The sequence below is a fragment of the Zingiber officinale genome, chromosome 5A (genome assembly GCF_018446385.1).
Source record: "Zingiber officinale cultivar Zhangliang chromosome 5A, Zo_v1.1, whole genome shotgun sequence".
In the NCBI taxonomy this organism is placed as follows: domain Eukaryota; kingdom Viridiplantae; phylum Streptophyta; class Magnoliopsida; order Zingiberales; family Zingiberaceae; genus Zingiber; species Zingiber officinale.
In genome coordinates this window covers 100,483,885-100,494,815 of record NC_055994.1, presented here as the reverse complement: position 1 = coordinate 100,494,815, position 10,931 = coordinate 100,483,885, and the positions used below count along the sequence as shown (strand labels likewise).

Genomic DNA, 10,931 nt, shown 5'->3' with positions numbered 1-10,931 from the left:
TGGATTTCAAATTCTAGTGGCTTAAATTCAGTGAGTTTAGTTTGTGTTGATTAATTTTCTTCTCTTTTGTTGAGTAGTAAAGTTTAGTTGAGTTGTTCTTTAAGACTAGTTGCTCTTCTAATTGCTTTAGGGTAAGTTTCTTTCTTGTTAAGTAGTTTAGATTTCATCTAGGATTTAAATTATGTTTTAGATCAAATTTAATCAATTATCATTTCTTTTACTTGTTTGCATTTTGATCTATAATCTAGGACACAACAACCTCCCTCCCCTTCCCTTTCCCAATTTTATAATAGAAAATCCCAAAAATAGTTCTAAATCTAAAATAAACATCTGATTATTAGTTCCTTGAGAGAATTGACCTTGGACTCTTTATTAAACTATCATTGTGTGATTAAGGGATTTAGTGGATATAAATTGTTAATTTGAAGTCCACTGGTGACACTCAGTGTGGACATTATCAGCGCTCGGGCAAGGAGGCGAAGCAGCGGGCAACTGGCTAAGGTGGCGTACACTAGTTGGCTGGCACACGTCAGGTTCAGGCGTTCGGACTGGTCTGTGCACTCGGAGATGGATGAAATTTCAGAGATTGAGTTTCGCCGAGGTGTAGCCATGTCGTCAGCATTCCAGGCGCTCGGGGGTGGTCTAGGCAATCGAAAAGAGCCTATAAAAAGGACTTCGACCAAAGCCTTCTTCAGATGACATGCTTTGACTTTCATACTTGTGTACTACTTTGATAAGACTCTGAAGGCATAGGAAGGTTGCTCCGACAATTGATGATCAAGCAATTGTATTTCTACTTCTCTCTTGTCAGTAACATTTATTTTACATTTTATGTACTCAAATTTTGTAACCTTATTTTTGAACTGATAGTGATTACCCAACGAAAGCACTCAACAAGTATGGACCTTAGAGTAAGAGTCACCGAAAGCTCTGAACCAAGTAAAATACTTATGTTAGCACTTGTTCTTTGTTCTTTCTCCTTTATCTTTTCCATTGCATTTGTTTTAACTCGTTATAATTGAAAAGGCGATGAACACTATTCACACCCTCCTCTAGTGTGTTTTCGATCCTACACGTATCTTTATTAGTGTAAAGTTTTTTAAGTAGACCTCAAAAATAAATTTATGAGAATTGAAATGAATACTATATAGAGATATGTAAATTTTTTTTTATCATAAGAAGTGATACCAGAGTCATAGCTCAGATTGAGCCATGTGTGTGAAATAGTGACTTTAAATAAAGGAGGTGGGGGCTCCCAGAAAAGTGAACTCTAAGTGAAAAGTCCAAGTAAGTCAAGGATGCAAATACTTAGCGAAAATCCAAGGGAAGTGAACCCTAGGTGGTGAAAAGTCCAAGCAAGTCGAGGATAACCGGACGCTTGACGGAAATCCTAGGAGAGTGAATCCTAGATGGTGAAAAGTCCAAGTAGGTCAAAGGTGATCAGATACTTGGCAGAAATCTTAGGGAGTGAATCTTAGGTGGTGATAAATTCAAGCAGGTTAGGGGTGACTGGATCCATAACAGAAAATCTAGGGGAATGAACCCTAGGTAGTGAAAAAGTCTTAGAAGGTCTGAATAAGTCAATAGTGACCAGATGTTTGAGGGAAGTGTTGGGACCTTTGACGCTTGGCTAGACCGAATGAATAGCCGATTACTCACTTTGACTACATCCTACACTTGTTAGCGCAGCGAAAATACAAACAAGTAAATATAAAGCTAACTTATAGAAAATAAAAACAAGAAGAATAAACCAACACGTTCATTTACGTGGTTCGGAGATTAGAGCACCTACTCCACGACTGCCCATAATGTGAATGATCCCAATCCATCAATGGATAATTCTCTGGAAAGCTCCGGCTAGCTCAAGCTCCTTATCGATGAAGAAACCTTCTAATAAACATTTGAACACACTCTTGATCACCAAGAGAACTTTGGAAACTCTAATAGGCTTTAATTAAGTTTATTGTTGTCACCAAGGTCAGCCATCCCAAGCTCCATTATATAGAGATGGGGAAATCAGCAAGCTAATTTTACTGTTACCAGTTGACAGGTCCTTGCATCAGTCGACTGGTGTTGGCCAACTGCACTCTACAGAATCCGCGATTCTGCCAACGACTCTTTACTAGACGACTGCTACAGTGTACTAGTTGACTGACAATAGTACTAGTTAGCTGGCTACAATATCTATCAACTGGCTACAATGTCAATCAACTGGCTATAATATCAGTAGACTAGTTTTCATAGCCATCGAGCACAGAAACATTATGTGCCCTGCCCCAGTCGACTGGTCCAGTTGCTAGTCGACTAATAAAACCCTAAACCTAGGATTTTACCATGAGTACAATCTCTCATGCACTCTTCCTCGTCCACACAACCTTGATCTTGCCTTCTAACCTCCTCCATCAGCCTTGCATCCCTCAGATACTTCCTCATCCTTCACGCTTTGCCTTTAAGAGCTTCCTTCGGCCTTGTCCTTTGTTGTCGAATATTCCATTGCCAAGAGCTCCTTGCTCTTGGACTTCAACCTTGCTAAGTCACACTTGGATTTACGTTGCCAAAACTACACACTTAGACTTACACCTCCAAGATTCTCCCTTGGACTTTGCCTTTGCCATGATCCCACTTGAACTTTCCTTGTTGTACCTGTATCCTGCATACTCACAAATGCATATCAAATATAACAATAAACCTAAATTAAACTTTTGCCCAAACATCAAAATCTATGGTCACACTGATTGCTCCAACAATCTTCTCCTTTTTTATATATGACAACACATTTAAGTTAGGGAAACATATAATACAATAAACATGCAAACAAAATATGCAATCACTCATGCATAAGCAATAGAACCCAAACTTAGACTCCCCCTTCACCTGAGCTCCCCCTTGAGTTAGGATTTCACGTAAAGGTATTTAGGTTTCCTACTTAAACCTAAACTTCTCTCCCTTTACCATACATCAGAAAGGCTCCAACAATATCCCAATTATTGGGCTCTTAAACTTCTAATGACCATAATCATCATGTATTAATCTCTTATAAGATTATATATATATATATATATATATATATATATATATATATATATATATATATATATACCCATTTGGTCTTTTTCTATGGCTGAAAACTAATATTATACTATAGCAGTTGACTGCCATAGTCCCCAGCCAACTACCCTCATCAAAATAATCTCATAGAACCATTCTGTGCTCAATGAACACTGTTATCAGTCGACTGGCAACTATTTTTAGCCAAAAACTGTATTTCTAACTCAACTTTAGAAATGCACCAGAAATTTCACAGGCCTCCAAAAATTCTCAAAATTTTATTGAGAGGTTTATTTTACCCTTCTCTACTTGGAAAAAATATATTTAAAAATATATTCATCACAGATCCCAAGATTAACATAAAATCTAAAACTATCTAAATGGTTCAATTGAACCTTGACCTAAAGTCCTAATTTTGACTTCTTTTGATGTATCTGGCCATACTAAATCATAATGTATCCCTATCATTAGTTTATATAACATCTATACATCCAAAATAAATTTTCATGCAATATGAATCTAAAGTCATATTTGCATGCATAAAACACATCTCATATGTGCCAATTCCCTAGGTTTGAGACTCAAGTCTATCTCCAAACCACTTGGCACATTTCATGACCCATCTAGAATTCCAAGAAATGCCCACTTGAGATCCATTAGTTATAGGTCCCAAATTGACTCTTTGAGCTCCCCTAGAGCTATTAACATTAGCCACCTTCCTATGTGACTCATCCACTATGGCTAGGCCACATTGGTGTACATCGAGTGACACTTGAACTACAAACTTGACCTTATTAACCTTAGACACCTTGTCCAATTGGTTAATTTCTCCCTATCCTTAAATGACCTTCCCTTTCCATTTCTTGACCACTCCTTGCTATAGTCATATGCAACCCTAGCATAAGACTCTCCCTTAGCCTTAGCCCCGATCTATCATTTTTGGTTCTTTGACTACCCAAAATCTTATCAAGTTCATTAGATCCAATAGTGAATCTATCTAGGATTTGTTTTTTCAAACTATCAAGCTTTGCCTTCAAAGCTTGATTCTCCTTTTCTAGATTCCTAATTCTAGATTCTTGTTGTCCTCCTTGGAATTCCTAGACCTACCCACCTTCCTAAGCATATGTTTTTTCTTCTTGAGATTATTACCTAGGTTTTCCTTAGGTCTACTGATGTGCGTAGATTGTATACACTTGTTAGTATGTTTTGACGCACATTCACATACTTTGTACATGATTTGTCTAAGTATTTTCGTACTTCCAACTTTCCTTTTAGCATATTTATTCTTTTTGTTTGGAGATCTGCTTTTGTACATTTTTTGTATACAGGAGTCGAATTTGGTGAAGATTTCATGTTCAAGGCCAAATCTGCAAGCAGAGCAAAGGAGGAATGCATCATTCCTGAACCTCACACGGCCCTGCCATGGGGGGCTGCCCTGGCCGTGTGGAGATTTTTGGCCATGTGGCTGAAACAAAGAAGGAAGTTGCCACGGCCGTGTGAACCTCACACGACCGTGACAAGATATGAAGCCAGCAGGAGCAGCCGAGTAGGCCGTGTGCAGTACACGGTCATACTAGCATTCTAGTGTTGAAGACTTACATGGCTGTGTAGATCTACACGGTCGTGTGAGGTTTCCAGAGACCATGAAGGGTCTGGCCGTGTACACTACATGACCGTGCGAGATCTCCAGTGCCAGAGACTGCCCAGGCTGTGTAGATCTACATGGCCATGTGAAGGTAGCAGATGTAGGGTGTGCCATGGCCGTGTCTCACACACGGCCGTGTGAGTTGTGCAGAGAGGGGAGTGAGGCAGGTCGTGTGAACCTCACACGGTCGTGCCTCAGGGTTATGTGGCGCCCAAACCTCACCTCTATATAAGCCTTCCTCCTTGATTTGAAAGGGGATCTTCTCCCCTTTGGGAGAAAGGAAGATTTGGGCGATTCCTTCCATTCTTGGGTGGATTTCTAGGTGATCTAAGGGCAGATCTTCACCGATTCAACTCTGGAAGTGTGGATTGGATCCGAAGACCGTCTTCTTTGTAGATAAGTTTTCTTCTTTCCTCTTCTTGTATTGGGGGGATCAAGAATGCTTGTGATTTGTATTTCTTCGAGTTTTTCTCTACGATTCATGGAGTAGATCTCTTTGTTCTAGGATGAAGGAAGTATTTGTAAGAATTTCTTGATGTAAACCCTTGTGGATTTGCCAATTCCCTATTTCTATGATTTTGCCCTGTTTGTGATTTGGACCTAATTCACATTCTTGATTGATTGTTTGAATGTCTTGTGGATCTTGTAGAGATTATCTCTTACTCGATTTTTCGAGGGAAGCACGCGAAAGGTGCAAGCCCGTGTAAGGACGTTTGAGGGATGAGCTTTAGGGGGGAAATAGGATAATTCAAGAGGGTAGGATAGATTTATGCATTAATCTTTATATCTTATGGGTTGAGAGGTAATCATTTCTATGTTGATTTTCTGAGGGATCTTCGTGACAGAAACATGCCCATGTAAGGACAACATAGGTTCATATCTAATTGATCGTATTTAGATATAGATTTCAGTCCTAGGTCGGTTGTCTATTCCAAGAGAGAACTGGCAACCTTTTACAAATGGTGGGCAATTGAGAAATAAGATTAGGTAGATCATTTACATTGAAGAACCTTACAAAGAAACCAAAACTCCTAGAACATCCCTTATCATTGCCCTATTCCTTGTTTCCTATTCTTTTATTTCTTTGTTACTTTTCATAGTTACACTTAGACTTTGTCAATCCATTGATTTGTTGTCTAGCTAATTCGCTTTGAGACATTCTTAGTGCTTATTCCAGTCCCTGTGGATACGATAATCTTTTATATTACTTGCGATATTTTCGTACACTTACGGAGGTCAACAAGTTTTTGGCACCGTTGCCGGGGACTGCGCTATAACATTAGGAATTATCAATTGAGTTAGACTAGATATAACTTTTCTTTTCATTTGCATAGTTGTAACTAATTGTTAGAATTCTATTTTCACAATTCTTTCTTGTATACCTTACTACATCTTCATAATTCTTTCTGAATTTGGTAACTGTAACTTGTATCTCCTGTTCCTCTTTTCTTTTGCACACTAAAAATGGTTTTCAGGTCATTAGGAGATTATGGAGCCCCAAGGTCTACCAAGGGATTAGGACCAGTTGTTTACCCTGAAATTCAAGCAAGAAATTTTATTCTTAAACCTTCCATCATCTCAATGGTTCAGAAAGTTCAGTTTGGGGGCCTAGAGATTGAGGACCTTACTCAAATCTCATGGAATTCTATAGATACTGTTATACTTTGAAACATGAGGATGTTCCATCTGATGTTATACAGCTACTGATTTTTTCTTTTAGTTAAAAGGTGCTACAAAGAGATGGTATAATTCCCTGAAATCTCAAAGTATCAAAACCTGGGATGAGTTAGAGCAGAGATTCTTGGGCAAGTATTCCCCAGAAGACTACTTATTTGAGAAGTCAAATCTTGAATTTTAAGCAACTTGCTTGGGAAGAGCTACCTCAAGCCTGGGAGAGATATTCATTGTTGGATCGAGAAGCGCTAGAGGGGGGGGTGAATAGCGCTCGTGGCTTTCACTCTTTTCGGAATCGTAAAACACGAGTAATAATGCAACAAAAATAGTAAAACGCACAGTAGACACGAGAGGTTACTTCGTTCGGAGCCTAACTCGACTCCTACTCGAAGGTCCGCATTCGCTGACCGCTTTCGGTGGGCAACAACTATAGTTCGTAAAAACTATTACAAACTAAGTAGAATTTAAAGTAGTAAAAATAACAGTTATACCGACAACAAAAGACTAAATCTGAAGCTCCGGGTTGTTAGCATCTAGTTGAGGCTTTATCGGAATGTCTCGTTAGCAGCAGGTTGCAGAATGATTGCTTGTGCGAAGTTGTCTTGAGTTGCTGGTCGAGACCCTCTTATAAAGGGTGTTCAAGGCGCCTTGAAAGCCATCCAAGGCGCTTCCATGTTGGCCGAGTCACACGCTGAGATAAGGGTTGAACTGGTCGCCTTCTTTGCTCTCCAAGGCGCCTTCATCCACCAGTCCAAGGCGCCTTGAGATTCCTTCAAGGCGCCTCCAAGCCTGCTTCGTAGCCAGCTCATCTTTTGCACCCGAGGCGCCTCCAAACTCCATGGAGGTGCCTCAGACACTGTTTATCCGAGGCTTAACCTTGTTCTTTCGTACCTGCAAGACATGTTAGATCCAAAACACAAACATATCCTACAAAACAAAAGTTAGCACATATAATATTACAAATATGAAGTTTGACAGTCATCGGATTGTCCGGGTCTGACTTCGGATTTCCAACCGGAAACCCTAGGTCAACCCGATGCCTATTGTTCCCTCTACGGGGAACGCATCCACACCTACTCCACTCAGGAGATTTACCTATTGCCAGTACGATCCTCCAGATCGACTGGACTTTTGCTCGGTGCTCGATGCTTCCGGACTTTCTGCTGGACTTCCGCTTCCCGGCTGGTCCAGTCTTTCACCTGGTTCGCGACACTAGGACTTTCCACCTAGGGTTACCCCCCCTAGGACTTTTGCCTGAAGCACTCGACCCACCAAGACTTTCTGCATAGGGTTACCCCCCCTATGGCCTAGGGTTACCGCCCTCTAGGATTTTCCCTTTGCCTAACCTCAACTAGGACTTTTCTCACTACAACAAAAACCTTCATAGACATCGGTTTTCCACCGGTGTCTATTTCATTTTCGACTGATGTCTATGAAGCCGATGTTAAAAGTCTGCCATTTTAGACATCGGGTTAAAACCGGTGTAGTATCACTTAACGACACCGGTTTTACAGCGGTGGAAAACCGATGTAATATTAGTTAATAACACCGGTTTTACAGCGGTGGAAAACCGATGTAATATGTATATTTTTTCACAAATTTGATTTCCGGAACCATGAAAAACAGACAATAACAAAAAAAAAACATAAATATTCACAAATTATACAAATATTCTTCATTCAATAATATCCATAAAATACACAAATATTAACAAATTATATAAATAATCTTCTTAGAACAATATCCATAAAATACCCAAACATTCTTTTTACATCAAAAGCTATCTAATAGATATACTATCCCTAACCATTAATGGGTACCCCACGGAGTAGTAGGCCTCACTTCCTGTCCAGATCCAACATTCAATCCTTTCCCTAGGTCCCATAGCATAGTTCAGTGGTCGGCTCTGAAGTCCTCAGTGGTAGAAGTCCGACCCCATTCTCCTTTTCTCGTTCGCTCCTCCCTTTTCCAGTCATCCCTCTTCCCTATCATCTGTGCAATTAGTTTGTAAATTCAAATAACCAGAACACGAGAAAAATATACATATTCAATGACATTCAATAAAATATATAATATAGTTAAACAAAGTGAAGACCTTGACAAAATTAAGACTCCAATGGTTTAGTCATGCATATTGCATAGAGTTCAATTGAGGAGTAAGAACTAAGAACCATATAGCTGACCAAATAGTTAGCAAAAATATGGGTTCATTGATGTTGATAATATATTTCTCTGTCCTATCTACTAATAACCACCTGATATGGGTTCATTAAAAAATTTTGTCATATTTTGTCAAAATTAGAATCAACTAGCTATAGACTGAAACTGAGCCTAAGCAGAATCAGAATCATAAACTTGCTGAACAATCTTGGGCATCCTACAATAGATTATCCAAAAGTTGCAGAACAAAGTTGTAAAAAGTAGTAAAAGATTTGCAACTCTTATTCGATGCATAACAACAATTTTGATTTTGACACACGAGGCATTAACACCTGTTTTAACTTGACGCTATCTACTTGATAAAGTCAAGCAAAGACATTTACCTTCACTTCGATCCTTGAATCCTCGAATAATACATGCAAGACTCCAAGGCCTTCCACCAAAGCATGCTTTTGCTCCACCTTTTAATATGCCATTGTGTTGCTTCAGTCTGAGAATATGTCATCTTTTGTCAAACAATGGGAAGGGTTTCACTTACATATGCACGAATCTATATATTCATCAACAACATCTTCCTCCCAGACGAATCTAATGAAGGTAAAGGCACACAAATAATACAAAAAAATTCTTCTGAGTGTGTGTTTCAGATTTAGAAAATATTTCAGTGGCATGTAAGTCAGAAATCAGTACTTAACAAATTAGAAAAGCAATCATCTTTAGAGATTTGTCAAGGACACATTTAACTAGCACCTTATCTGGACATAATATAGGCATTGGACATGTAATCAAAACCCCATCTATTTCGATAAGAACAAAATAAATTAAGGAAATGTATACAAGCGGGAAGTTCTCAACATTCCACAAGAAAAATCCATGATCATATTTGTTAGACTTCAAATCCGAGGCCAAAAGCTTGCACAAGGTCATTAAAGACTCACGCAAGGTCATTCAAGCTTGACAAATACAACCCGATATTCAAGAATGGCAGCTATATAAGGAGTAGATGCACCTGTCTCATTTTAATCCTGAAGTAACTTATCCAACTCCGGCCAAAGAAGCTCCCTCCTGAAAGTACAGTTGATATTTCATATTCCACACAGGAGTAATGAGATAATGATGGGCAAAAGAGAAAAAAAATAGAAAACTAAAAAATAGCAGTAGCCGACATTGAAATTTGGATGGCATGCATAAAAGTTTGCTGATAGTACATACCATGCAGAGAAGTCATCCTCAATACCCTAATCATCATCTCCCAACCCCACTTGGACAATGTGCTTGGCGCTTATGCAGAGGAAAAAAAATATAGAAGAATATCCAAGTACGAATGATGCTTAAATTCATTAAACACATCTACAAACTTGCACATGACTACTACATTACAGTTGTATGTATGAAACTCACAGATAACATGTCTACTCAACTGTTTCTTAGTAACTCCTCATACCATATTGACTTTACAAGTTTTTAAGTAACAATTAGTCTACAAAACGAGTTAAATTCTTTAGAAAAATGAAATGCATGAACTTTGAGCTTGCAACTGAAGATAGGATTTAAAATCAGCTTTAGGAGCATATGTGACTTAGTCAAATCACAAACTAAATAAATCAACTATATACCTTGCTCATGAAGCAGTTCATCGACCACCATAGCAACCTTTGCAAGGACACAATACACAAATATATTAGCCAAGCAATTCCCACAAAAAGAATACTGACAATTTCATCATGCCAAACCTTATTAAAATGTTCATATTGCTGATTGCCCAAACTAAACACACCAAATTGAGGATTTTCCAACCAGGTTCCTCTTTCTTTCCCCTATAAAAACTAATAATCAGCAATCGATCAAGGCAAAAGGATTATTGGTAGAATAGATTAACTAAATGTGCATGTTTCCAGAACCTCTGTAAACCATTTGTAGAACCGGGCAGCATTATCAGTAGGCTCGCCATCTCCATACCTAAAGAAAACAAAGGGATCAGCTCGAACTTTGAGGAAACTGATCGTTTATAAAAACAAAAAATTCCTGGCTTTCAACTTACGTAGCCAAGAAGAACAAAGCCAAGCTCTCCTTTTTCAGGTTCTCCTCGTACTCATCATCCTCAGTAGCATATTCGTCCTATAATTGAGGAAACTAACTACAGATCAGTCAATTAATCAGTAGTATTTCCAATGATCTGAAACAGAAGGAAGATAATCTTACGATATCCATGACTTTAAATATGGCATTTGGGTACCGTGCTTTTGCCTCCTCAGCCAGCGCCTAGAAGGGGGGAAAATCTAAGATCATGGGAGAAAAATTCAAAAAATGAACTACTCGGATAAAAACCCTAACCTTCGCGAACCCCTCAGCCGTCCTGGACTGCGTCCCGAAGAAGACGGTGACCTTCTTCTTCCCTTGGTCC

General features: G+C 39.0%; 1 long non-coding RNA gene across 1 annotated transcript; it reads right to left on the bottom strand.

Moving 5' to 3' along the window:
- Positions 1-10,325: 10,325 nt before the first annotated feature.
- On the bottom strand, positions 10,326-10,645 carry LOC121983068. Its single transcript, XR_006112372.1, has 3 exons — positions 10,569-10,645; positions 10,429-10,486; positions 10,326-10,344 (listed from the first exon to the last, which is right to left on the bottom strand). It is a non-coding gene; the product is annotated as an uncharacterized LOC121983068 (long non-coding RNA).
- Between the last annotated feature and the right edge of the window lie 286 nt (positions 10,646-10,931).